We start from the raw sequence: 27,274 nt of genomic DNA on the forward strand, positions 1-27,274 counted from the left end.
CCAACATGGTGAAACCTCGTCTCTACTAAAAATACAAAAATTAGCCGGGTGTGGTGGCACACACCTGTAATCCCAGCTACTCAGGAGGCTGAGGCAGGAGAATCACTTGAACCCAGGAGGCAGAGATTGCAGTGAGCTGAGACTGTACCACTGCACATCAGCCTGGGTGACAGAGTGAGACTCCATATTAAAAAAAAAAAAAAAGAATAAAAGAATAAATTGAAAAACTGATTTCAAAACTTACATTAAAGCTATGGTAATCAAAGCTATGTGGTATTGGTGTAAGAATAGCTAAATAGGCCAGGCACAGTGGCTTCATGCCTGTAACTCCAGCACTTTGGGAGGCCGAGTAAGGCGGATCACTTGAGGTCATGAGTTCAAGACCAGCTTGGCCAACATGGTGAAACCCTGTCTTTACTGAAAATACAAAAATTTCCAGACGTGTTGGTGGGCACCTGTAATCCCAGCTACTCAGGAAGCTGAGGCAGGAGAATCACTTGAACCTGGGAGGCGGAGGTTGCAGTACACCGAGATGAAGCAACTATACTCCAGCCTGGGTGACAGAGCGAAACAACATCTCAAAAACAAACAAACAAAAACAAAATAAAACAAAGAAATAGCTAAATAGATCCATAGAACAGAATGGGGAGGCCAGAAATAGACATGCACATATATAGATAATTTATTTTTGACAAAGGTGTAATTCATGGGGAGAGGATAGTCTTTTCAACAGATGGTGCTGGAACAGGACATCCACATGGGAGAAGAAGTGAAATTCAACCCTTATATCATTTATAAAAATTAAGTTGTAGACATAAATATAAGAGCTTATGCTATAAAACTTCAGAAGAAAACATAGGGGGAAATATTTGTGACCTTGGTGTAAAGCAAGGATTTCTTAGGACACAAAAAGCACAAACCATAAATGAAGAAAATGATAAATTGGATTTTATCAGAATTTAAAACTTTTTCTACAAAAAATACTGTTGAAAATTAAAATGCAAACCACACACTAGGAGGAAATATTGGCAAAACATATCTGACAAAGATCTTGTATTTTTAAATAGCTAAAGAATTCTTACAAAATATTAAAACAAGCTGCTTGACTTGTATTAATGGATAAAAGAGTTGAGCAGACATTTTATCACAGAGGATATATAGATGGTAAATAAGCACATAAAAATCTATTCAATATCTTTAGCCATTAGGGAATGCAAATTAAACCTTAAAGAAATGCCACTGTACACATACTAGAATGGCTAAAATAAAAACACTGAAAATATCAAAGGCTGACAAGGATGCAGAGATAACAGAACTCTCAAATAAAATAGTACAACCAGCCAGGCATGGTGGTTCATGTCTGTAAAGTCAGCACTTCGGGAGGCTGAGGTGGGCGGATCACGAGGTCAAGGGATCGAGACCATCCTGGCCAACATGGCAAAACCCAGTCTCTACCAAAAAATACGAAAATTAGCTGGACGTGGTGGCGTGTGCCTGTAGTCCCAGCTACTCAGGAGGCTGAGGCAGGAGAATCACTTGAACCTGGGAGGCGGAGATTGCAGTGAGCCAAGGTCTCACCACTGTACTCCAGCCTGGTGACAGAGTGAGACTCCATCTCAAAATAAAAATAATAATAAAATAGTACAACCTATCTGGAAAACAGTTTGGCAGTTTATTATAAAGTTAAATATATACTTGCCATATGACTTAGCCATCTCATTCCTAGGGATTTACCCTAGAAAAAAAAAATCAGAACTTACATTAACACAAAAACCTGTACTTGAATATTAATAGCAGCTCTATTTGTAATTCCCAAAATCTGGAAACAACCCATATGTCCTTCAACAGATGAATGGATAAACACACTGGTACATGCATACAATGGAATACTACTCAGCAATAAAAATGAACCGTTGTATACAACAGTGTGGATGAATCTCAAAGATGTTTTCATGAGTGAAAGAAGCCACTCGCAAAAGGTTATAAATAGTGCAGTTTCATTGACATAACATTCTCAGAAAGACAAAACCATAGTGTCAGAGAAGAGACCAGTAATTACCAGGGTCTAGTAGTCATGCAGGACGGCATGACTATAAACAGATGGCAATGAGAAATGTGGGGAGTGATGGAATTGTTCTGTATTTTGAATCCAACTGTGGTTATACAATCTAATGTGGTTATGTACTAGAATCCATAGACCTGTATAGCCAGAAAACAAGTCCATTTTACTGTATATTATTTTTAAATATAAAATAAAATAGATGTTTAAGTATTTTTTCTCAGCACTCTGAAAACATTGCTGTTTGTGATTTTATTTCTTTTTCTAAGGAATTTCAACTTTTATTTTGGATTTGGAGGTACATGTGCAGGTTTGTTACACAAGTATATTGCATAATGCTGGGGTTTGGGATACAGATTGATCCCATCACCCAGGTAGTGAGCATAGTACCCAGCTGTTTTTCAGCTCTTGCCCCTGTCCTTCTCCACTGCCTCTAGTAGTGTCCAGTGTGATTTTCTATCATCTAACATTGTTGAACTTCTTTTCACCCCTAATTCTTGTTTCTTTGTAGATGAACTGCTTTTTTTTTTCTCTCTCTCTCTCTCTCTAACAGCTTTTAGAGTCTTTTTTTTAATCATTGGTGTAATGAAATTGCACCACAATATGTCTCAGTGTAGTTCTCTTTGATTTGTCCTATGTGGACTGTCTGCATCTGAAGACTAAATTTTTAAAATTATTTCTTCTACATTATCCCATCTGCCTTCTCTATTCACAATTTCCTATACTCCTGTTAGGTATATTTTAGAAGCTTTAATTTCATCCTCTATATTTTGTAATATTTTAAAATTCCAAAATATAGAGATAAAATGAACACATAAAGAAAAAAAAATTTCTTCAAGCCCTTCCATTGCAGTTTAATTGTAACAATTATGTTTTTAATTGCTTTTTCATAGATGTATAGTTTCAAACTCTCTTGAGGATATTATTTATAATTTACAAGAAGGTTTCTTTTTCATGAATTACGTTTCCACAGACTCCATTTTTATATTCAGTTCAATATCTTGCTTGAGAGGCAAGAGAACATTGAGGTTTCAAGCACAAATACTGGAGTAAGACTACCCAGGTTCAAATTCTGGCTCTGCCATTTGTGGCCATATAATCTCAGGCAAATAATTTAACCTCTGAGAGGCTCAGTTTCATTATCAACAAAAAGGACATAATTACAGTACCTATCTAATCAAGATGTTGTGAAGATTAAATGAAATAATATCTGTAAATTCATACTTCGAATATTTGTGATACTTAGTAAACACTTAATAAGTGCTAACTATTATTGCCATATGCCAGGTGCAGTGTTCTAGTTTCCAGGCATGTAAAGTTGAAAGTGACTTGGTCCTTTCACTCAAATAACTTAAAATAAAGCTTAATATTATTTGTCAAGTCTAGCATTCACCTTCTATCTCAATGGGAGTCATTGTACATATAAATAACAGTGGTATTCAAAACTGTGATACATCCTTTATGGTTTTATAGGTTTATTTAATGTTAAAATATAACTTGAAGCTGAAACTGTATAAAAAAATCCTTTTGCCTATTTTTTGCTTAATATTGTACTTGGAAAGAAGGGAGAAATATGGGGGCATGCATATGAAAAATACCAAGGAGAAAGCATATAAATGACAAACCAAAGTGTTGTGTCCAAAGTCGCGAGACCCCAATAAGTGACCACCAGAGTCCAGAGTCAAAGCCAAATAGCCGGGGTCGCTTTATTACGAGTTCGAACCCGGACCTCTCCGCTTTATACAATGGCAGGTAAAGAGAGAGGCTCCGGCTGCTGTTTTAGGGTTTCTTTTATAGCAAGGTACAAACAAGTCACAGAGAAACAGTAGTTACAAGCTTATTATTGGTTAACATTTAAAGTTGAACATTCAGCAGTTTCTGGCTGGTTCCCGCCTTTTTCGCAACCTCAAACGGCTGGGGGTTTTCCAGATAAGTTGTTTGTGTAAGCCCGGTGGGGGGGGGGGGGGGGGGTGGTCACATGCATGTATGTTGCAACCTCAAACGGTTAGGGGTTTTCTAGATAAGTTGTTTGTGTAAGCCCGGGGGGTGGTCACATGCATGTATGTTTAGAATTTTTCCCTTAGGGGCTTTCTATCTCATTCCCCTCTTTTAGTTGTGTCTTTAAGAGCCAATCTTGGGTCTTACATGTTTGTTTTAATTGTTTTATTGATGATGGGTTGATATTGTGTTCTAAGGACCATTAACTGGACAGTGTTGATTCTATCTTTGACAAAGTTTATTATTCTGTTTAGTATGCATGGCCCTATGGTGAGGAGGAGGAGTAGGCTTAGCAATGGTCCTGCTAGGGGCATTAAGAAGGAGTACATGGAGGAGCTCCACCAACTATCAGCTGCGGAATTGAATTTTTGTTTTCGTAGTTCTAGGCTGAGTTTGTGTAGCTGTTGGACCCGCGTCTCTACTAACCCAGATTCATTTATGTAAAAACAGCAGTCTTCTTTGAGAAAAAGGCAAGTTCCCCCTTTTTCGGCAGTAAGCAGGTCTAGGGCGCGCCGATTTTGCAAAGTAACTTGGGCGAGGGAGGTCAGTTGCCTTTGTAATGAGGCTAGGGATTCAGCTGAAGCTTCCATTGCTATGGAGAATTGTTGGGAGAGCTTAGCGGTAGTAACGAGAGCGTGGCCTAGGGCTCCTCCTGCTAACCCTGCCGCTATTACGGATGTGGTGAGTGAGACACCGGCTACTAAGGGAAGAAATACAGCCCTTTTTGTCCTGAAGGAAGGCACATAGTCTCCTTCTAGATATTCAGCAGGGGTTCGCAGGGTTAGTTGGGGAACTATTGTAACAGGGAGACATAGGAGGCTCTTAGTGGCCTGAACAGTGAGATTTTTATATAGAGTTCCATTACACCAGAAGAATGAGCCATGAGGGGCGTACAGAGTGGAGTTGGGAGGAGAGGTTATGTTGCAAAGGGAGGTGCTAGCGTTTGAATAGCAAAATAAAACCTGTGTTTGTTCGGGGTTTAAGAACACCTGAGATGGGGGAGGATCCTTGGCTGGAAGTTGTTAGGGAATTATTGAAGGGGGCTGGGAGTGGGACAGCCGTCAGGGGTGGCTGTCCTAGGGTAGCGCAAAAGAAACATGCAGAGAGGTTTCCCAGACCGGTGGCGTTCGTGAGAAGTAACCCCTCCCTCAGCAGAGATAACCAGGAGAAAGGGCAGGAGGAGGTTAAAGTGGAGAGTTGTTTGTTTAGTTCTGTTTCCTGTTTCTGAATGTTAGCGTGGAGGGTGGTTTGGATCTGAACAGGTGAGCGCCATAGATAGAGGCGGCTGCTAGGCCACTTTGTCCCAGATGTCATGTACATGGCCCCCTTCTGTTGGGAGGTCCAACGGGAGTCCCAGGGATCCCAGATAACCCATGTGTAGCCTGTGGCAGTTTTTAAAAAATTATGGGAATTCCACACTTGGCTCGAGAGGGTTTCTGAGGCCGTGAGAGTCTTGACAGTGTGGATTTTACGTGAGCTATAGGGGCAACCGACGCTTTATTCAACCCATGTGTTTTACGCTTTGTTCAACCCATGTGTTTTTACAATAGGGGATTTGTTGGTCAAAGAGAAAGCAAATAGCTGGGGTGACTTTTCCCGCTTGTGCCTGGAAATCAGTAAAATTAACATAGATAGGAGAGCTACAGCCTTGAGAGGGGCAATCAGCTGTGGCCAGAAGATGGCCTTGTACCTGTATCTGAGCGTAGTTGGTCCAATTCTCTGTCAGGAAAAAACGCCAGGCAAACGGGGATGAAGCCTGCTGTGCTTGGATTTTCCAGCTGAAGGCCCGCAAAAGCAAGAGCGTCACAAAGGAGATGGACACTATAATTACGGTTGTTGACGGCGCAGGATGAGTTTTAAAGGATTGTCTTTAGTCCGGTCAATTGTCCAGGCTGCGGTTTTCTCTGTGGAGGGCCCGACGAAGTCTGAGAGGGGGTCCACTGGCTTGGCGTGGGTGTAGTGGATCCAGGCAGCGATTCCTTCTACCTTGAGTGCTGTTGGCGTGGTTAGGATCACCTGGAACGGCCCTTTCCACCTTGGTTCTAAGGTTTCTTGTCGGTGTCGCTTGACGAGAACCCAGTCTCCTGGCCAGATCTGGTGTGGAACGGGTGGAGGTCCTGTTTTGTATAGTTCTCTTAGTCTAGGCCAGATTTCTTCATGAATTTTCTGTATGGCTTGTAGGGAAAATAAGAGTTCCACACCATCATCGACATCAGATTTGATGAGATTGTCTTTTAGGTTAGGGACAATAGGGGGAGGTCTGCCATACATTATTTCATAAGGGGTGAGACCTAATCTGTAAGGGGAGTTTCTTGCCCTGAACAGGGAGTAGGGGAGAAGGACTACCCAGTTAGCGCCAGTCTCCATGGTCAATTTAGTTAGGGTCTCCTTTAATGTTCTGTTCATTCTTTCTACCTGTCCTGAGCTTTGGGGGCGATATGCACAATGTAATTTCCAATTTGCCCCGAGAATGGAAGCCAGACCCTGACTTACCTTGGCGATGAAGGCCGGCCCGTTGTCCGACCCTATCATAGCTGGGAAGCCATACCTGGGCAAGATTTCTTCTAGGATTTTCTTGGCTACGACTTGGGCAGTTTCCTTTTTGGTTGGGAAGGCTTCTGTCCATCCTGAAAAAGTATCTACAAAAACTAGTAGGTATTTGTATCCATATTTTCCTGGTTTTATTTCAGTGAAGTCAATTTCCCAATAAGCCCCAGGTCTGTTTCCTCTTTGTCTTTTTCCAGTGGTTTGGGGTTGGTTTCCTGCATTATTGAGTTGGCATACTACACAATTTTTAGTCACTTGTTCAACTTTTTTAGAAGCATCTCTGATTTTTAGTTTTGAGTGTCTTATTAAGTCCAATATTCGCCTTGAGCCTAAATGGGTACTATGATGGATTCATTCTAGTACCCGTTGTCCTAATTTGTCTGGGAGAATAATGTTGTTTTTACAGTCTTTCCACCACTTGTCATGGATCTGAGCCATAGGGAGCTCGTTTATCCACTGGAGGTCACTCTCCGAGTACTCCGGGTTAGAGGGTAACTCTGGGGGCCCCCAGGTCAGGCAACTGAAGGGCTAGGAGCTGTGAAGGGGTTTGAGCCACATTTTTAGCAGTCTGATCAGCCAGGTTATTTCCCCAGGAGACCATGTCAGTTATTCTTTGGTGTCCTGGACAGTGGACAATCGCCAATTTTCTGGGTTCCCAGAGGGCAGCTAATAAGGCCAGGATTTCTTTTTTGTTTTTAATGTATTTTCCTTCTGCTGTGAGGAGCCCTCTTTCCCTATATATTGCTCCATGTATGTGAGCGGTGGCAAAGGCATATCGGCTGTCAGTATATACCGTTAGATTTTGGTCTTTCCCCAATTTTAAGGCCTGAGTCAATGCCACCAGTTCAGCCTCTTGGGCCGACGTTCCCGGGGGCAAGGGTTCTGCCCAAATGACTTTGGTTTCTGAGGTTACCGCCGCTCCCGCGTACCTTTGTCCTTGGTGGACGAAACTGCTTCCATCGGTGAACCAGACGAGGTCAGCATCTGGCAGTGGCCGGTCCTGTAGGTCTTCTCTGACTCCGTGTACCTGGGCCAATATCTCGGAGCAGTCGTGGAGTGGGCTCTCCAAGTCCAGATTTGGCAGTAGAGACGCGGGGTTTAGGGCCGTTGGGGGCATGAAAGTTATTCTGAGGGGGTTTAGTAGCAGTCCCTGGTAGTGGGTGAGCCGGGCATTGCTAAGCCACCGATCAGGTGGCTGTCTGAGCACGCCTTCAATGGCATGTTGGGGTAGTGACCTGCAATTCTTGGCCCATGGTCAGTTTATCAGCATCTTGGACCATTACGGCAGTGGCCGCGATTACCCGGAGGCAAGGAGGCCACCCAGCAGCCACTGAGTCCAGTTTCTTCGACAAATATGCAACCGGTCTCCACCAAGGACCTAAATACTGAGTCAATACTGCTTTGGCGACACCCCGGCTTTCATCCACGTATAGGTGGAATGGCTTGGAGACATCAGGGAGTCCCAACGCAGGGGCTGATAGCAGAGCAGTTTTGATTTGTTGGAAAGCCAGCTCAGCCTCTTCTGTCCAATTAAAGGGCTGCTGCTCTTTTGTTGCCTGGTATAGTGGTTTAGCCAATTCAGCAAAGCCCGGTATCCAGAGTCTACAGAACCTTGCCGACCCCAAGAACTCTCTTACTTGTCGTGTTGATTGAGGTCTAGGGATACGTAGAACAGTCTTTTTTCGGGCATCCGTCAACCAGCATTGCCCCCCTTTTAACAGGTATCCTAGGTAGGTTACCTCTGATTTGCAGATCTGAGCCTTCTTTGCCGAGGCTCGGTAGCCTAGATCTCCCAAAGCCTTTAGGAGGCTTTCGGTTCCTTGTAGGCAGGCCTCTGGGGATTCAGCTGCTATTAAAAGATCATCAACATACTGTAAAAGAGTGATCTCAGGGTGCTGTCGCCGGTACTCACCCAGATCTTCATGGAGGGCCTCGTCTAACAGAGTTGGGGAGTTTTTGAATCCCTGTGGTAGCCTGGTCCACGTTAGCTAGCCATTTATGCCCCTCTCGGGATCTGTCCATTCGAATGCAAAAAGTTCCTGACTCTTAGGGGCTAAAGGCAGGCTGAAAAAGGCATCTTTTAAATCCAGGATGGTGTACCACTGTTTTTCAGGGCTTAAGGTGCTTAAGAGGGTGTATGGGTTTGGCACAGTGGGGTGAATGTCCATGACTTTTTTGTTGACTTCTCTTAGGTCTTGTACTGGCCTATAATCTTTACTGTTAGGTTTGCATACCGGCAGCAACGGGGTGTTCCATGCTGAGTGGCAGGCGCGTAGAACTCCCTGACCTAGGAGCCGGCAGATGTGTGGTGTAATACCTTCTCTGGCTTCTAGGGGCATCGGGTACTGCCGTACCTGAACAGGATCCGTCCCAGGTTTAACTTCAACAAATATGGCAGGACGGTGTTTTGCCAGTCCCAAACCTCCTGTTTCTGCCCAGGCCTCTGGGAAGCGCTGTAGCCAGGGGCCGATATTCTGGTCAGGAGGTGCCGGTTCCTGATGGAGTCTATACTCATTTTCTAGGGCAATTGTGAGGACAGATATTGGCTTGTCTTGAGAATCGGTTACTTTGGGGGCCCCCGGTTGGAAATGGATTTGGGCTCCCATTTTTGTCAGCAGATCTCTCCCTAATAGAGGACAAGGGCTCTCGAGAATAACCAGGAAGGAGTGGGTTACCTCTCCCGTTCCCAGATTTACAGTTCTTTAAGTTGTCCAAGGGTATCTTTTAACTCCTGTGGCCCCTTGTACCCAGGATAAGTTATTAGATAATTTCCCGTAAGGCTTGACCAAGACTGAATGCTGTGCCCCGGTATTGACCAGAAACTGAACCGGGGACCCCTCCACTTGTAGAGTTACCCTAGGTTCGGAGAGGGGGTCCGCACCCCGTCTTCCCTGGTTATCTTGGGTTACTAATATTGATGAGGCCTTGGGCTGCCATTGTTCTTGCCCCAGTTGGCGCTGTTTTCTCTTGGGGCAATCTTTTACCCAGTGACCCGTTTCCTTGCAGTATGCACATTGATCTTTCTTTAAGTTGTGTCTAGGAGTACGCTTGGGTTGGGCGCCCTCTGACTGTAACTGTTCTTTCTGAATTACTGTGGCTAAGACTTTGGTCATTTTTTCAGTGGCCCTAATCTGTCTCTCTTCTGGGAGATCTCTATTATTGTATACTTTTTGGGCGATTCGGAGGAGGTCCTGGACTTGTTTTCCCTCTAGATCTTCTAATTTTTGGAGTTTCTTTTTGATGTCCAGAGCTGCCTGATTTACAAAAGACATGACAACAGCTGCCTGGTTTTCGAGTGCCTCCGGGTCCATGGGGGTAAACTGTCTAAAGGCTTCCATCAATCTTTCTAGATAGGTAGCTGGGCTTTCTGTTTTTCCCTGTAACACGGAATATACCTTGGCCAAATTGGTGGGCTTACGAGCGGCAGCCCGGAGACCCGCCATTAGAGTCTGGCGATAAACGAGTAGCCTTCCCCTACCTTCTGCCGTGTTGTAGTCCCATGCAGGTCTGGTCAAGGGAAAGGCAGCATTAATGAGGTCAGAGTTGGCGGTAGGTTGGCCATCATCTCCCGGAACCAGTTTTCTGGCCTCTACCTGTATTCTTTCTCGTTCCTCTGTTGTGAACAAAATTCTGAGGAGTTGTTGACAATCATCCCAGGTTGGTTGATGGGTAAACATAACACTGTCTAAAAAAGCTGTTAAATCTTTAGGGTTATCAGAAAACCGAGCATTCTGGGTTTTCCAGTTGTACAGGTCACTAGTGGAGAATGGCCAGTACTGGAGTCTAGGGTTGCCCATGTCATCGGGGGGTCCTATTTCCCTCAGGGGGAGAGCCACAGTGGAATCAGGGGGTCGCGAGCTTATTTCCCGTTGAGCGCGTCCACCCCGCCAGCCCCCCAGAGTTACTTTCACTTTCGACGGCCCCAGCTGCAGCAGCAGCTGCTGCTTCCCGCTCTTCGAGGTCCCCTGGGGGGGCTGGGGGCTGAGGGCCAGGAGGGGGATGATAAGGCAGGGGTTCTAAAAGCAGGGGATCCTGACTGTCTTCTAACACAGAGGGTGGGGGAGCGGACGGTGTTTTTGGCCTACGGGGGTGTTCTGTCGACTGTACGACCAGAGCCCTACATGGCTCTGGCATAAGCACAAAAGGAGTTAGCCAAGGGGGTGGGTTTTCCACAAGGTCTTGCCACACCAGGATGTAAGGGATCTGATCAGGATGTCCTGACCGCCCAGCAGGAAAATTTTTGATTTTACCTTCATGATAATGGGGAGACAGAAGGTCCCCTCAGCTGGCCACCCTACACCGAAGGTGGGCCATTCCGAGCGGCAGAAAGTTACCAGTTTCCCTTTTCTGAGTTCTATGCTAAGGTCATGGCCCCTTGCCTTAACATCTTTAAAGTTATTTATAAGAATGGAGAGTGGAGTACTCTGGCTATTACCCATGGTAGTAGAATCCTAGAGATAGAGAAAAGAGAGATAGAGAAAAGAGTAAAACCAGAAGTATTGTACTCTTTTTTTTTTTTTCCTTGCCAAGTAGGTCCTGAAAAATGAAAGTAAGTTAAGTAATTAACATAACAATAGTCGCCAGTGCGTCTCGGGTTTAGCTCCCAATCAGAACCAGATGGGCTAATAAATACAGAGCCCCAGACGGGTGCCAGGGGACATCTCCCACCGGCCCCTGGTGGCTGTCTTATAGCGCGTCCGCCAAGACTATGCCAACCACCGATACAGACCCCGCAGGATTTTTCCAGACGACACAGAGACTACAGACAACACAGAGACTCAAGCCGGCCGACTTACCGAATCTTCTCACAGCAACAACCCGTTGACCTGGGGTCTGGTGGGCTTAGGGGAATCCCGGACGAGCCCCCAAATGTTGTGCCCAAAGTCGCGAGACCCCAGTAAGTGACCACCAGAGTCCAGAGTCAAAGCTAAATAGCCGGGGTCGCCTTATTACGAGTTCGAACCCGGACCTCTCCGCTTTATACAATGGCAGGTAAAGAGAGAGGCCCCGGCTGCTGTTTTAGGGTTTCTTTTATAGCGAGGTACAAACAAGTCACAGAGAAACAGTAGTTACAAGCTTATTATTGGTTAACATTTAAAGTTGAACATTTGGCAGTTTCTGGCTGGTTCCCGCCTTTTTCGCAACCTCAAACGGCTGGGGGTTTTCCAGATAAGTTGTTTGTGTAAGCCCAGGGGTTGGTCACATGCATGTATGTTGCAACCTCAAACGGCTAGGGGTTTTCTAGATAAGTTGTTTGTGTAAGCCTGGGGGGTGGTCACATGCATGTATGTTTAGAATTTTTCCCTTAGGGGCTTTCTATCTCAAAAGCATGGATGGGCTTCTTCAACCATATTAGATATGGTAGGAATAAGTATGATGTGGAATAGAAGGTGATAAATAAAATAGGTTGACTAAAGCAGCAGCTTGTGACAGGGGCCCATATGGTCATATGGGTATAGAGGTGGATCCGTACCGAGGAGGACTAATACGCCTGGCAGAAGAGTTTGGTCATTATTCTAAAATGGTCAGAAAATAGCTGAATTTTTGAATAGGAGAGTAATATGATACAAAGAGGAGTTTGTGTTTTTAATTTTTGCCCTTATATGGAAGATGCAAATGTTTTCAATGTTTTGGGCAATTCAAAAAAACTTTTTTCTAAGCTATGTCTAATCTAAACTCTAAAGGAAAGTCAGTTCTGTAACACACTGTTCCTTTCCATCTAGTTTTTTCTTTAATGTTTAAATATAACATTTTTTTAGAGATTCCAGAGTTTTATCAAACTGGAATGTTGGCCACAACAGTTCAAAGGTATCTAGGTTAAAAGTATGAAGTAATTGAGGATAATGGGAAATTAAGATTGCAGGGCTCACTCTTCAATTGTAGTAGGAAAATTAAAGGTAAATTACAAAGCAAAGTTCAGAATAAAACGTATGTCAGTATTCAAGACCTTGCAAGTTTATAAAATGCTTGGTATGTTTATTACTATAATGCTATTATTTGACCAAAGCACAGGGGACTTCAGATTGTGTATTTATGGACTGATTCCCCAACAGATAACTGCACAATTCTGGAATGCTGTTGCTGTGTCAATAGTTGTAGACTTATTATTGTAAAATTTTTCCCTCTTTCAACCTAATTAACTTAGAATGTCTCTAACGTGATTTGCAAAGAATTTTTTATTTATATTTTGCAATCAGCATTTGACCAGCACACAGGTTTGAGATATGCACTACAATGTGTAAACATTTTGTAAGATAATAAATAGTGCCTACTAGTCTAAATGTTTTATGATTGCCTGTTCTCTGCTAATTGGTCATGGATTGAAATTCCCCATTGTTTAATTTTTTTAATTTGTGGAAAATTATTATAAATGAGTGTGTAGGGCTTCATATCACAGCTGTTGTCATTTAAAGTTTGGACAGTGTCATTACAAATGAAGCCCTTCTGTGAAATCAAAGTCAAAAGGCATCTTGGCATCCCAACCATTTCCTTGGGAGAAGATTACAGCTCAAGTCAGTTGAACTTTATTGCCTTGGGCCTCATGACAGTCTTCAGAAACATGTAAGGCATTTCTGTTAAAGAAATTCAGATGTGCTGGGACACAGATGACATTCTTGTGCATAGCAGTGTCCTAAGGGGGTGAGGAATAAGTCAGGAAGAAAAAGATGATTCATACTTTTTGCCGCATTCTGGAATTATTATATAAAATCCATGGAGAGGATGGAGACCTTGCAGTGATACCACATAGGAAAAAGGTGCGGTGTTTTCCTACATGCCCTGACTGTATTCTAAAATAAAAACCTAAACATGACTCCAAGGTAATGACTGCCTTCAAAGTAATATTTCAGTTTATTCTAATATTCTCTTTGAAGGAAGTTCCCACTGACTCATATTTCTTTTCTCCCTTTCCTTTCTCACACACATTCATTTCCAGAGGTTTGACTGAGGGGAAGATGCTACTCAGTCACTCTTTTTATGTGTAAAACTCATGTTCTTGAATTTAAAACAAAAGATTACTTGTTCTAACTTAAAAATCTGCCTAACCAGTAACTGGGCTCCAACAAAAGTCCCCACAGAGACATCATGAAAGAATATCATTGTCCCTCTAATTTAAGGATGTATCTTATTCAGCCATGAATTTATCTCATTCCTTTAAAGTGTGTTCTTATTTGTCATCCCTATTCCCTCTTGGGATAAAGAGATTCCTGAGTTCATTAGGACACATAGTAGATACTCAATAAATATTTGTTGAAAAAATCGTTATTCAAAGGAAAATCCTGATTACGCGCAGTGCTAATTCTGGAAATCTAAGACCTAGTAAGATCATTTGTTCTACAGTTCTTTCAGCTTTGTATGACATTCAAAAAGGCACATCACTCATTTAACAACTTACCATAAATATTGATAACTGCTTCTTACTCACTGCTATAAAAATGCCATTAAACTGCTTATAGTCTAGTAAAGAGACAAGTAAATAATCACAATAGAGTGTGATATGCTAAGCATTTCCTAGCCTCAGTGATAACATTTATTGAGTACTTACTATATACCAGGTACAATTTTAAGTATTTTACATGTATTAGTGATTTCTAACTTGATTGCATTGTGAGCTGACAACTCTATCTGTATGATTCAAAACATTTTGAAATTTACTGATAGTTTTTTGTTTTGTTTTGTTCTTGAGAGAGGGTCTTGCTTTGTCACCCAGGCTGGGGTGCAGTGATGCAATCATGTCTCACTGTAGCTTCGACCAGCTGGGCTCAAGTGATTCTCCCAACTCAGCCTCCCAAGTATCGGGGGGTACAGGCACATGCCACCACACCCAACTAATTTTAATAATTTGTAGAAGAGCTCTTACCATCACTCAGGCTGGCCTTGAACTCCTGAGCTCAAGAGATCCTCTCACCTCGGCCTCCCAAAGTTCTGTGATTATAGGTATAACCCACCATACCCAGCCCTGATACTTATTTTATGGACCAGTATGAGGTCAATTTTTTTAAATCCATGTGAACAGTTCTGGGTACAATGTTAGAGTGCAGTGTCCATTAGAGCAAGCAAGTTTTTGTATACAGTGTTCTGTACATATCTATGAGCTCTAACTTTTGCAGTATTTCTTTAAATCTACTATATGATGATGGATTTTTCTTTTTTCTTTTTTTTTTTTTTTTTTTTTTGAGACAGAGTCTCGCTCTGTTGCCCGGGCTGGAGTGCAATGGCCAGATCTCAGCTCACTGCAAGCTCTGCCTCCTGGGTTTATGCCATTCTCCTGCCTCAGCCTCCCGAGTAGCTGGGACTACAGGCGCCCGCCACCTCGCCCGGCTAGTTTTTTTTTGTATTTTTTTAGTAGAGACGGGGTTTCACCGTGTTAGCCAGGATGGTCTCCATCTCCTGAACTCATGATCCGCCCGTCTCGGCCTCCCAAAGTGCTGGGATTACAGGCTTGAGCCACCGCGCCCGGCCATGATGACTGATTTTTCTACCTGCTTGACCTATCAGTTACTGAGAGAGGTATATTAAAATATTTTAGCATGATTGTAAATTTATCTATTTTATCTATTTTTCCTTTTACATCTGTTTTTGCTTTATATACTTTGAGGCTAAGTTACTAGGTTTATACACATTTAAATTGTTATAGCTTTCTGGTAGATTGAGCTATTTATTATTATGTAATGCTTCATTTTATCCCTAGTAATGCATTTTGCCTTAAAGAGTATTTTATAGTCTGATTGTTAATGTAGCTACCCCAACTTCTTTTGGTACATATTTTTTTATCCTTTAAATTTTGTGTGTCCTTAAGTTATATATATATGTTATTTATAAGCAACAAATATTTAGATTCTGGTTTTAGATTTAGTGTCAATCTTTTTTTTTTAACCAGAACATTTGGTCATTTTGTGCTATTGTATTTGTATTTGTTACAAGTAGTTAGACAGGCATGAGTGGGGCAGGAGAAAGCTGTCCCCCACCCACTAGGAATGTCAGGTGATGGTTGGGCAGTTATCACATTGCCTCTCTAAAAGTGATAAATTGACAGCTGGCACCAGGGACAGGCCATTTCCTGATTGTCCACACCTGGTACACTAAAGTGTTAATTGAATGCAGGCACCAGGGAAAAGCAACTTCCTGGGCATGAGCATTAAGAGACAAAATGGCAGAGTATGACCTTCCAGGGGCACACCACCCAAAAAGGGAAGAAAGCCACAGATGGGCATGCATACAACTTCCTAAACACACTGTGCATGCTCACCTCCCAAGTGTAAGGAGGGCACTGTACTTATGAGTAGTCCAGCCTACAGGAAGAATCATGGGAAAGGAGCCAGCGTATAAAGTCCTAGGATCAAGGTTAAAATGGCACTGGACCTTCACGTGCCGGCTTGGGTCTCTTCCAAGTGTTATTTCATTTCTTTCCTGTTCTAAAGCCTTTTAAAATAAACTTCCACTCCTGCTCTGAAACTTGCTTTGGTCTCTTTTTCTGCCTTATGCTCCTCAGTCCAGTTCTTTCTTCTGAGGAGGCAAGAAATAAGGTTGCTGCAGACCCATACGGATTCACCATCGGTAATACCTTGGATACCTTGACTGGCAACGTATTTGGTGCTGTGAGACTCAGATATTTGCCACCACTAACATATTTATTCCTACCATCTTATTTTTTTCTTTTTCTGATTGTTTCCCTTTTCTGAGTTTCTTTTTCCACTTTGTTTTTGTTTCCCTTGGGTTCAGGTTTGTTAGTTTTTTTTATTTTCCTATTATTACATTTTTTCCTCCACTAGTTTGGAAGTTGCAACCCACTCTATTTCTGTTTCTTTGGTGATAATACAGACATTCTTAAATGCTTACTTAATTTATCAAAATCTATCAAAATCTATCAGATTTATCAAAATCTAACTGCAATCCACTCCCTTACAAAGTATGCTACCATGGTTGTATATAGTTTAGTTGTATCTTAATTTTCTTTGCCATCAAAAGACAATATTGTCATTGTTTTATACAGTCAGTATGTGTTTACATTTACCTACATATTTATCTCTTTTTTGGCTCGGTTATCTTCTTCCATCTCAGACTTTCTATCTGGTGTCATAGGTGGCTTTAGAGATCCCAGGATTATTGTCATTCTTGTTAACTGAAAAACCAAATCTGTAAAATATTTTAAAGAGACTTATTCTGAGCCAATAGGAGTGACCACAGCCCAGCAGTCGGGTTGCAGTTTAATTTTATATATTTTAGGGAGACAGAAATTGTAGGTAAAATCATAAATCAATATATGGAAGGTATACCTTGGTTCATCCTAAAGAGGTGGGATATCTTGTGGGGTGGTGGCTTACAGGTCATAGGTGGATTCAAAGATTTTCTGATTGGCTACTGATTGAAAGAATTAAGCTTTGTATAAATACTTGATGTCAGTAGAAAGAAATGCTTGAGTCAAGATAACGGGGTTGTGGAGGTCAAAGCTCTTATTATGTAGATGAAGCCTCATAGGTAGTAGCCCTCAGAGAGAATGGATGGTACATGTCTCTTTTTTAGACCATAAAAGTGTCAGACTCCCAGCTAATCTCTCCCACAGCTGAGAAAGTCCTAGAAAGGGAAGGCCTGGCTGCATTAATAGAGATTCTCTACAGATGCAAATTTCCCCCACAACAGATGACTTTGCAGGGCCATTTCAAAATATGTCAAAGAAAAATATTTTTATTTCCTTCAGGGTCTCCTATCTATCATGTGATGCTGTATCAGAGTCAGGTTAGAAAGGAAGCTGCTTTATGCTGGGATAATTTTAAAAACATGTTTTCATGCCTATGATCCCAGCACTTTGGGAGGCCAAATGTGGGAAGATCACTTGAGTTCAGGAGTTTGATACCATCCTGGCCAATATGGTGAAACCCCATCTCTACAGAAAATACAAAAATTACCTGCACATGGTGGCACATGCCTGTTTTCCCAGCTATTCAGGAGGCTGAGGTGGGAGGATCACCTGAGCCCAGGAGGTCGCAGTTGCAGTGAGCGCAAACTACACCACAGCACTCCAGCCTCCAGAGTGAGACCCTGTCTCAAAATACAAAAATTAAAAAAAAAAAAAAATTTCATGAGATTTTATGGTTTATATAGGGTATGACTTAACCCCTGCCTGGCATGGCCTTAGGTCGTGTTTATAATATGGTATCTTATTGCCACCAAGAGTCTGTTTTGTCAGATCTGTAATTTTACCTAAACACCAAAAGGGAGGGGGCTAATGAGGCGTGTCCGACCTCCCTTCCTGTTATGGCCAGGAATTCAGTTTTTCAGGTTTCCCTGGGATCACTTTGGTCAGGGGTCTATTCGTTTGGTTGTGGGGCTCAGCATTACATTTTTGGTTTATATTCTCCTAAATGACTTCCTGCCTTTAGCAAGTGCTAGTTTTTTTGTCCTATCCCTTGAGTCCCTTGAGTTCAAAACTAATACTAAAATTTGCTCACCACCAGTTCCTAAGTTAAAATTTAGGCCGGGCGCGGTGGCTCACGCCTGTAATCCCAGCACTTTGGGAGGCCGAGGCGGGCGGATCACAAGGTCAGGAGATCGAGACCACAGTGAAACCCCGTCTCTACTAAAAATACAAAAAATTAGCCGGGCGCGGTGGCGGGCGCCTATAGTCCCAGCTACTCGGGAGGCTGAGGCGGGAGAATGGCATGAACCCGGGAGGCGGAGCTTGCAGTGAGCTGAGATCCGGCCACTGTACTCCAGCCTGGGCGGCAGAGCGAGACTCCGTCTCAGAAAAAAAAAAAAAAAAAAAAAAATTTAGCTTCAGTGCTCTGTTTATCTTTCCAAGTTTCTACTTATATTTTGGTCTGCATATTCCTTGCTTTCTTGCCAATTTATTGCATTGTATTAAAGATTTTAAAATATTTTATCTATCATTGAAAATTATTTTTAGAAAAATTGTCTATCAGATTAGGAAAACAACCATAAGTCAAGAAATAAAAATCTGTAAGTAAATTTTAAAATGATCTTTTGGGCTGGGTGTCATGGCTTATGCCTGTAATCCCAGCATTTTGAGAGGTGGAGACAGAAGGACACAGGAGTCCAAGACCAGCTTGGACAACATAGTGAAACTCTGCCTCTACATAAAAAAATAAAAAATTAGCTGGGTGCTGTGGTGCATGCCAGGTACTTGGAAGGCTGAGGTGGGAGGATCCCTTGAGCCCAGGAGTTCAAAGCTGCAGTAAACTATGATTGTGCCCCTGCACAGCCTAGGCGACAGAGCAGGATCCTGTCTCTAAGAAATTTTTTTTTTTTTTAATTTTAAATTCTTTTTGTTATAAATAAGGTTTCGGTGCTGCAAAAGAAATAGCACTCAAGTGTAAAATTGTCTTTTTAATTCTCAGCCAGGCAAGTTACTTCTATAGAAGTGTGCGCCCTTACAGATGGAGCAATGGTGAGCTCACACTTGGACAAGGGAGGGGAAGGGGTTCTTATCCCTGACGCATGTGGCCCCTGCTGCTGCGTCGTTTCCCTATTGGCTAGAGTTAGACAGCACAGGTTAAACTAATTCCGATTGGCTAATTTAAAGAGAGTGACAGGGTGAGTGGTTTGGCGGCAAAAATGGTTATGCAGGGTGGAGAATGAGTCAGGGCAGAGCAGGTAGCGGGTAATTGGAATGAGTCAGGGGGGAACAGGTAACTGGAATGAGTCAGGGTGGAGCAGTAATCGAGAAAGGTTGCTTTATGAGGAAGTTAAGTTTCAAAGTAGAAGGCAAAGAATTGAACATACTGACATTGATTCTTTGAAACGAAATTTAGAACTCATTTAACATTTTGATTGGAATTCTATCATAGGATTTTTGATGATCTTAAATAATAATTTTCCAAAATATATTTTACAACTGCTTTCTTTTAAAATACTCAGTGAAATTGGGTTTACAGATGTTGTATGCCAAATTCCCTTCATAGAGTCACAGTTTAAACTCCCGCAAAATCCTGGGGTTTTTTTGTTTTGTTTTGTTTTTTCCTTTTTTTTATAAAAAGAAGGCCAGGCGCGGTGACTCACGCCTGTAATCCCAGTATTTTGGGAAGCCGAGGTAGGCGGTTCACGAGGTCAGGAGATCGAGACCATCCTGGCTAACAGGGTGAAACCCCGTCTCTACTAAAAATACAAAAAATTAGCCCGGCGTGGTGGCGTGCGCCTGTAGTCCCAGCTACTCGGGAGGCTGAGGCAGGAGAATGGTGTGAACCCGGGAGGCGGAGCTTGCAGTGAGCTGAGATGGCGCCACTGCACTCCAGCCTGAGTGACAGAGCGAGACTCCGTCTCAAAAAAAAAAAAAAGAAGAAGAAAGAAAAGGAAAACCTTGTTTAATTTTGTTTACCCAGCATTTCCCCAATTCCCCCCAAGTAACAGCTATCAGTGCTCTACAGAACTAGTATTTGCAGAATAGTTTAAAGAGCTCTCTCCACTCATCCTCCCCCCCGCCATAAAAATAGGAAGTCCTAAGGGCCGGGCGTGGTGGCTCACGCCTGTAATCCCAGCACTTTGGGAGGCCGAGGTGGGCGGATCACAAGGTCAGGAGATCGAGACTACGGTGAAACCCCATCTCTACTAAAAATACAAAAAATTAGCCGGGCGTGGTGGCGGGTGCCTGTAGTCCCAGCTACTCGGGAGGCTGAGGCAGGAGAATGGTGGGAACCCAGGAGGCGGAGCTTGCAGTGAGCCGAGATCACACCACTGCACTCCAACCTGGTGGACAGAGCGAGACTCCCTCTCAAAAAAAAAAAAAAAAAAAATAGGAAGTCCTGAGTCTTCCTTGCAGAACCAAGCTTCTTTTCCCTCATGTGTTATATCTGGTGATATCATCAGGGATCTTGCTGTTTAATATAAATTCTAGATATTTGCTTTTTATGATGTTTTCAGGGTCTAACCCTGCCTTAGAAATGGGGACCATATTGACTACCAGACATATCTCAGAGTCCTTAGTCTATTAGTGATCTTTCTTTTTCCTCTCTCTCCTCCATTGGAGTTTCCCTTTTAGTGTACTTGGGGCCCTTCTAATTCTCAAGAATCAAAGGATTGGATAAAATCTCACCATTCATCTAGTTGAGCCCTATCGAGATTCATTAGACAATAAATTTAGATGTAATAACAAAGCTTTTTTTTTTTTTTTTTTGGATAGTGTCTGTGTCACACAGGCTGGGGAGTCATGGCGTGATCATAGTTTGCCGCAACTGCAAACTCCCAAGCTCAGGCGATCCTCCCATCTCAGCCTCCCGAGTAGCTGGGACCTTCATACCCGGCCAATTTTTAATTTTTTAAATTTTTTTGTAGAAGCAGAGTCTCCCTGTATTGCCCAGGATGATCTTAAACTCCAGGGCTCAAGCAATCTGCCTGCCTTGGCTTCCCAAAGTACTCGGATTATAAGCATAAACCACCACACCCAGCCCAAGTGGCTATTTTATTGCTCTCCTTTTCAACCTTGAAGATTTATAGTTAGGGCCTTTTGTTTTATTCTACTCACCTATTCCCTAATAATTTCAGAAGTCACCAGTGACCTCTTATTTTCATCAGTTTCTCTTTTTTTTTTTTAAATGTTTATTTTACTAAACTTTCTCTAAAGCATGTAACACTATTGGTGATTTCCTCTTAATATCTATGATCCATTCTCAACAGTTCTCCTTCCCCATCTTGATTTTCCTCACTCCCTTTATATAAATACACATCTTTCCCAAGTTTCTGTCCTTAGCTCCTTTTTCTCATTATTCTCCTTACATTTATTCCTTTATTTATTCACTTATTCATTTCTCCAATAAACATTTACTCAATAGGATGAATTAGTTAATTTTTTTTTTTTTTTTTTTTTTGAGACGGAGTCTCGCTCTGCCGCCCAGGCTGGAGTGCAGTGGCCAGATCTCAGCTCACTGCAAGCTCCGCCTCCCGGGTTTACGCCATTCTCCTGCCTCAGCCTCCTGAGTAGCTGGGACTACAGGCGCCCGCCACCTCGCCCGGCTAGTTTTTTGTATTTTAGTAGAGACGGGGTTTCACTGTGTTAGCCAGGATGGTCTCGATCTCCTGACCTCGTGATCCGCCCGTCTCGGCCTCCCAAAGTGCTGGGATTACAGGCCTGAGCCACCGCGCCCGGCCTAGTTAAATATTATTTTTAGCATAAAAAAAGTAAAAGATAGCTTGAGCCTATCTTTTACTTTTTTATTTTTAATTGGGTCACAGAATGTGAGCCATATGAGAATTACTTTTTACTGCTGAGATATATCTTATAATCCTTTTTTTTAAAGACATATCTCACTCTGTTGCCCAGGCTGGAGTGCAATGGCACCATCTCAGTTCATTGCAACCTCTGACTCCCAGGTTCAAGTGATTCTCCTGCCTCAGCCTCCTGAGTAGCTGGGACTACAGGCACAGACTACTGTGCCCAGCTAATTTTTGTATTTTTTGTAAAGACAGGGTTTCACCATGTTGCCCAGACTGGTCTTGAACTCCTGAGCTCAGGTGATCCACCTGCCTCAACCTCCCAAAGTGCTGGCATTACAGGCGTGAACCACTGTGCCCAGCCTTATAATCCATTATTGTTTCAGTAGTCATTGCAATAGAACATGCAGTAGATTCTAAACTGTTTTTCGGAATTGACAATACATGAAATTCAATTGAAAACATTTTTAGCTGATCCTAGTACCAAACGCACTCAGGCTAGAAAGACTGGCTTTAGACTAGATTGCCACTTCTAGGCTAAGCTCTTGAAAGAAAGTTTCTTCCTTTTTCCTCGGGGCAGTTCTACAACCTCCCCATCCACTGCAGTAGTTTGAAATAGGCAAAGATTATCTGTGGTGTATTCTCACTTTCCCTTCTGACTCTTCCTCCTGTTTTCTAGAGTGCTTGTCCCAGGCATTAGTGCACTTAGGCAGCTCTAAGCCTTTTGCTGCTCTCCTGGTCAGGTCTGTTCTCACCACCCTCACACTCTAAAATTAGTGCTGGAAGTTCAGACAATCCGTATTTTCTACCTTACAAATTAAAGGAAAGCAAGTACAAAAGGCAATGTCTAGAGGAAAAAACACCACACCGATAGGTAGATAAATCTAGATTCCAGTTGTGGTTCTGTGGCTGACATCTATGCCTCTTTTCTCTAATCTGGAAAGTGGAGGAATTGCACAGGAATAATTGATGTCTAAGGTCCCAGCTCTATGAGTTTAAAATAATTTCATGCAAACATATAAAATAATGGATGGATGAGGAGTTTTGATGGAGATAGCTACATTGTCTAAGGTCAGGGCTTTAATCATATTCTTCAGCCACTACGGAAATCAGTTGCCACATTTGCAGCCATTGTGGGCACTTTTTTGTATTCTGGCCACATTGGACCCCACTGCCAGATAGAGGAAGAACTGGTTAATATAACTATATGAAAATATCTGTCTGCTGGGCATGGTGGCTCATGCCTATAATCCGAGTACTTTGGGAGGCTGAGGCAGGCAGATCACTTGAGGTCAGGAGTTTGAGACCAGCCTGGCCAACATGATGAAACCCCGTCTCTACTAAAAATATAAAAATTAGCCAAGTGTGGTGGCATGTGCCTATAATCCTAGCTACTCGGGAGGCTGAAGCACAAGAATCGCTTGAACCTGGGAGACGAAGGTTGCAGTAAGCCAAGATCATGCCACTGCACTCCATCCCTGTGTGGCAGTGTGAGACTCTGTCTCAAAAAAAAAAAAAAAAAAAAAAAAAGATTAGCATAATGATGTCCTCGAGGTTCATCCTTGTGGTAGCTAGCATGTGTCAGAATTTCTTTTTAAGGCTGAATATTCCATGCATCTATGTATGTGTGCTTATATACCACATTGTGTGTTTTGTTTTGTTTTTTATACTTCTTAAAATTATTATACTTTAATTTCTAGGGTACATGTGCACAATGTGCAGGTTTGTTGCATATATATACGTGCCATGTTGGAGTGCTGCACCCGTTAACTCGTCATTTACATTGGGGTATCTCCGAATGCTATACCTCCCACCTCCCTCCTCACCACGACAAGCCCCAGTGTGTGATGTTCCCCACCCTGTGACCAAGTGTTCTCATAGTTCACTTCTCACCTATGAGTGAGAACATGCAGTGTTTGGTTTCCTGTCCTTGCGATTGTTTGCTCAGAATGATGGTTTCTGGCTTCGGCCGTATCCCTACAAAGGACAAAACTCATCCTTTTTTATAGCCGCATAGTATTCCATCATGTATATGTGTCACATTTTCTTAATCCAGTCTGTCATTGATGGACATTTGGGTTGATTCCAAATCTTTGCTACTGTGAATAGTGCCACTGTAAACATATGTGTGCATGTGTCTTTGTAGTAGCATGATTTATAATCCTTTGGGTATATGCCCAATAATGGGATGGCTGGGTCAAATGGTATTTCTAGTTCTAGATCCTTGAGGAATCACCACACTGTCTTCCACAATGGTTGAACTAGTTTACAGTCCCACCAACAGTGTAAAGTGGGGTTTTATAGTCTCCCATTATTACTGTGTGGGAGTCTAAGTCTTTTTGTAGGTCTCTAAGAACTTGCTTTATGAATCTGGCTGCTTCTGTGTTGGGTGCATCTATATTTAGGGTAGTTAGCTCTTCTTGTTGAATTGATCCCTTTACCATTGTGTAATGGCCTTCTGTGTCTCTTTTGATCTTTGTGTGTTTAAAGTCTGTTTTATCAGAGACTAGGATTGCAACCCCTGTTTTTTTTTGTTGTTGTTTTTTTTTCCTTTTCATTTGCTTGGTAGATCTTCCTCCATCCCTTTATTTTGAGCCTATGTGTGTGTCTTCATGTGAGATGGCTCTCCTGAATATAGTACACTCATGGGTCTTGACTCTATCCAATTTGCCAGTCTGTGTCTTTTAATTGGAGCATTTAGCCCATTTACATTTAAGGTTAATATTGTTTTGTGTGAATTTGATCCTGTCATTATGATGTTAGCTGGTTATTTTGCTCGTTAGTTGATGCAGTTTCTTCCTAGCGTCGATGGTCTTTACAGTTTGGTATGTTTTTGCAGTGACTGGTACCGGTTGTTCCTTTCCATGTTTATTGCTTCCTTCGGGAGCGCTTGTAAGGCAGGCCTAGTGGTGACAAAATCTCTCAGCATTTGTTTGTTTGTAAAAGATTTTATTTCTCCTTCACTTATGAAGCTTAGTTTGGCTGGATATGAAATTCTGGGTTGAAAATTATTTTCTTTAAGAATGTTGAATATTGGCCCCCACTCTCTTCTGGCTTGTAGTGTTTTTCTCGAGAGATCTGCTGTTAGTCTGATGGGTTTCCTTTTGTGGGTAACCCGACCTTTCTCTCTGGCTGTCCTTAACATTTTTTCCTTCATTTCATCTTTGGTGAATCTGACAATTACGTGTCTTGGAGTTGCTCTTCTCCAGGAGTATCTTTGTGGTGTTCTCTGTATTTCCTGAATTTGAATGTTGGCCTGCCTTGCTAGGTTGCAGAAGTTCTCCTGGATAATATCCAGAAGAGTATTTTCTAACTTGGTTTCATTCTTCCCATCACTTTCAAGTACACCAATCAGACATAGATTTAGTCTTTTCATCTAGTCCCATATTTCTTGGAGGCTTTGTTCGTTTCTTTTAACTCTTTTTTCTCTAAACTTCTCGCTTCATTTCATTCATTTGATCTTCAATCACTGATACTCTTTCTTCCACTAGATCAAATTGGCTACTGAAGCTTGTGCATGTGTCATGTAGTTCTCATGCCATGGTTTTCAACTCCATCAGGTCATTTAAGGACTTCTGTAGACTGTTCATTCTAGTTAGCCATTCGTCTAATCTTTTTTCAAGGTTTTTAGCTTCTTCACAATGGGTTCAAACATCCTCCTTTAGCTCAGAGAAGTTTGTTACTGCCAGTCGTCTTAAGCCTTCTTCTCTCATCTCATCAAAGTCATTCTCCATCCAGCTTTGTTCTGTTGCTGGCAAGGAGCTGCATTCCTTTGAAGGAATAGAGGCACTCTGATTTTTAGAATTTTCAACTTTTCTGCTCTGTTTTCTCCCCATCTTTGTGGTTTTATCTACCTTTTGTCTTTGATGGTGACATACAGATGGGGTTTTGGTATGGATGTCCTTTCTGTTTGTTAGTTTTCCTTCTAACAGTCAGGATCCTCAGCTACAGGTCTGTTGGAGTTTGCTGGAGGTCAACTCCAGACGTTGTTTGCCTGAGTATCATCAGCGGAGGCTGCAGAACAGCAAATATTGCAGAATGGCAGATGTTGCTTTCTGATCCTTCCTCTGGAAGCTTCGTCTCAGAGGGGCACCCGGCTATATGAGGTGTCAGTTGGCCCCTCCTGAGACGTGCCTCCCAGTTAGGCTACTCACAGGTCAGGGACCCACTTGAGGAGGCAGTCTGTCTTGTTCTCAGATCTTAAACTCCATGCTAGGAGAACCACTACTCTCTTCAAAGCGGTCAGACAGGGACGTTTAAGTCTGCAGAAGTTTCTGCTGCCTTTTGTTCAGCTATGCCCTGCCCCCAGAGGTGGAGTCTACATAGGCAGGAAGGCCTCTTTGAGCTGCAGTGGGGTCCACCAGTTCAAGCTTCCTGGTGGCTTTGTTTACCTACTCTAACCTCAGCGATGGTGGACACCCCTCCCTCAGCCTCACTGCCACCTTGCAGTTCGATCTCAGACTGCTGTGTTAGCAGTGAGTGAGGCTCCGTGAATGTGGGACCCTCTGAACCAGGCACGGGATATAATCTCCTGGTGTGCCATCTGCTAAGGCCATTGGAAAAGCGCAGTATTAGGGTGGGAGTGTCCTGATTTTCCAGGTACCATCTGTCATGGCTTCCCTTTGCTAGGAAAGGGAATTCCCCAACCCCTTGTGCTTCCCAGGTGAGGCGATGCCCCACCCTGCTCCATGGGCTGCACCTCCTGTCTGACAAGCCCTAGTGAGATGAACCCAATACCTCAGTTGGAAATGCAGAAATCACCCGTCTTCTGCCTCACTCACACTGGGAGCTGCAGACTGGAGCTGTTCCTATTCGGCCATCTTGGAACCTCTCTCCACCGCTTGTGTTTATTCACTTACCTGTCAACAGACACCTGAGTCACTTTTACCTTTCGCCTATTGTGAATAATGCTTCTGTGAATATGAGTATACAGAAACCTGTTTGAGTTCTTGTTTTCCATTCTTTTGGGTATATGCCCAGAAGAATAATTGTAATATACAGTAATTATATGTTTCTTTATTTTTTGTGTGTGTGGAATTGCTATACACAGTCACTGTGCCATTTTACATTCCCACTGAGATTTCCTGAACTTTCTATTCATCAGCATTTCACTCAATGGGTTTTAGAATCAGTGATATATCTTGTCTGATCAATAGCAAGATCCCCCACGCCACCCACCCCCACCTTTTTTTTTTGAGACAGCCTCACTCTGTCATCCAGGCAGTGGCGGGATCTTGGCTTACCACAACCTCTGCCTCCCGGGTTCAAGCAATTCTCCTGACTCAGCCTTCCAAGTAGCTGGGATTACAGGCACCTGCCACCATGACTGGCTAATTTTTGTATTTTTAGTAGAGACAGGGTTTCACCATGTTGACCAGGCTGGTCTCCAACTCCTGACCTCAGGCGATCCACCTACCTCAGCCTCCCAAAGTGCTGGGATTACAGGCATGAGCCACCGCACCCGGCCTGCAAGATAACCCTTTTTATATAACAGTGAGAGAGAAAAAAATA

General features: G+C 42.8%; 1 protein-coding gene across 4 annotated transcripts in view; it reads left to right on the top strand.

Annotated features, from left to right (window-relative positions):
• The window catches only part of SBF2 (SET binding factor 2), a 547,644-nt gene that overhangs the window by 392,937 nt on the left and 127,433 nt on the right, over positions 1 to 27,274 (top strand). The window lies entirely within an intron of this gene.

Source organism: Trachypithecus francoisi, unplaced genomic scaffold (genome assembly GCF_009764315.1).
Source record: "Trachypithecus francoisi isolate TF-2019V2 unplaced genomic scaffold, Tfra_2.0 Lachesis_group8, whole genome shotgun sequence".
In the NCBI taxonomy this organism is placed as follows: Eukaryota; Metazoa; Chordata; class Mammalia; order Primates; family Cercopithecidae; genus Trachypithecus; species Trachypithecus francoisi.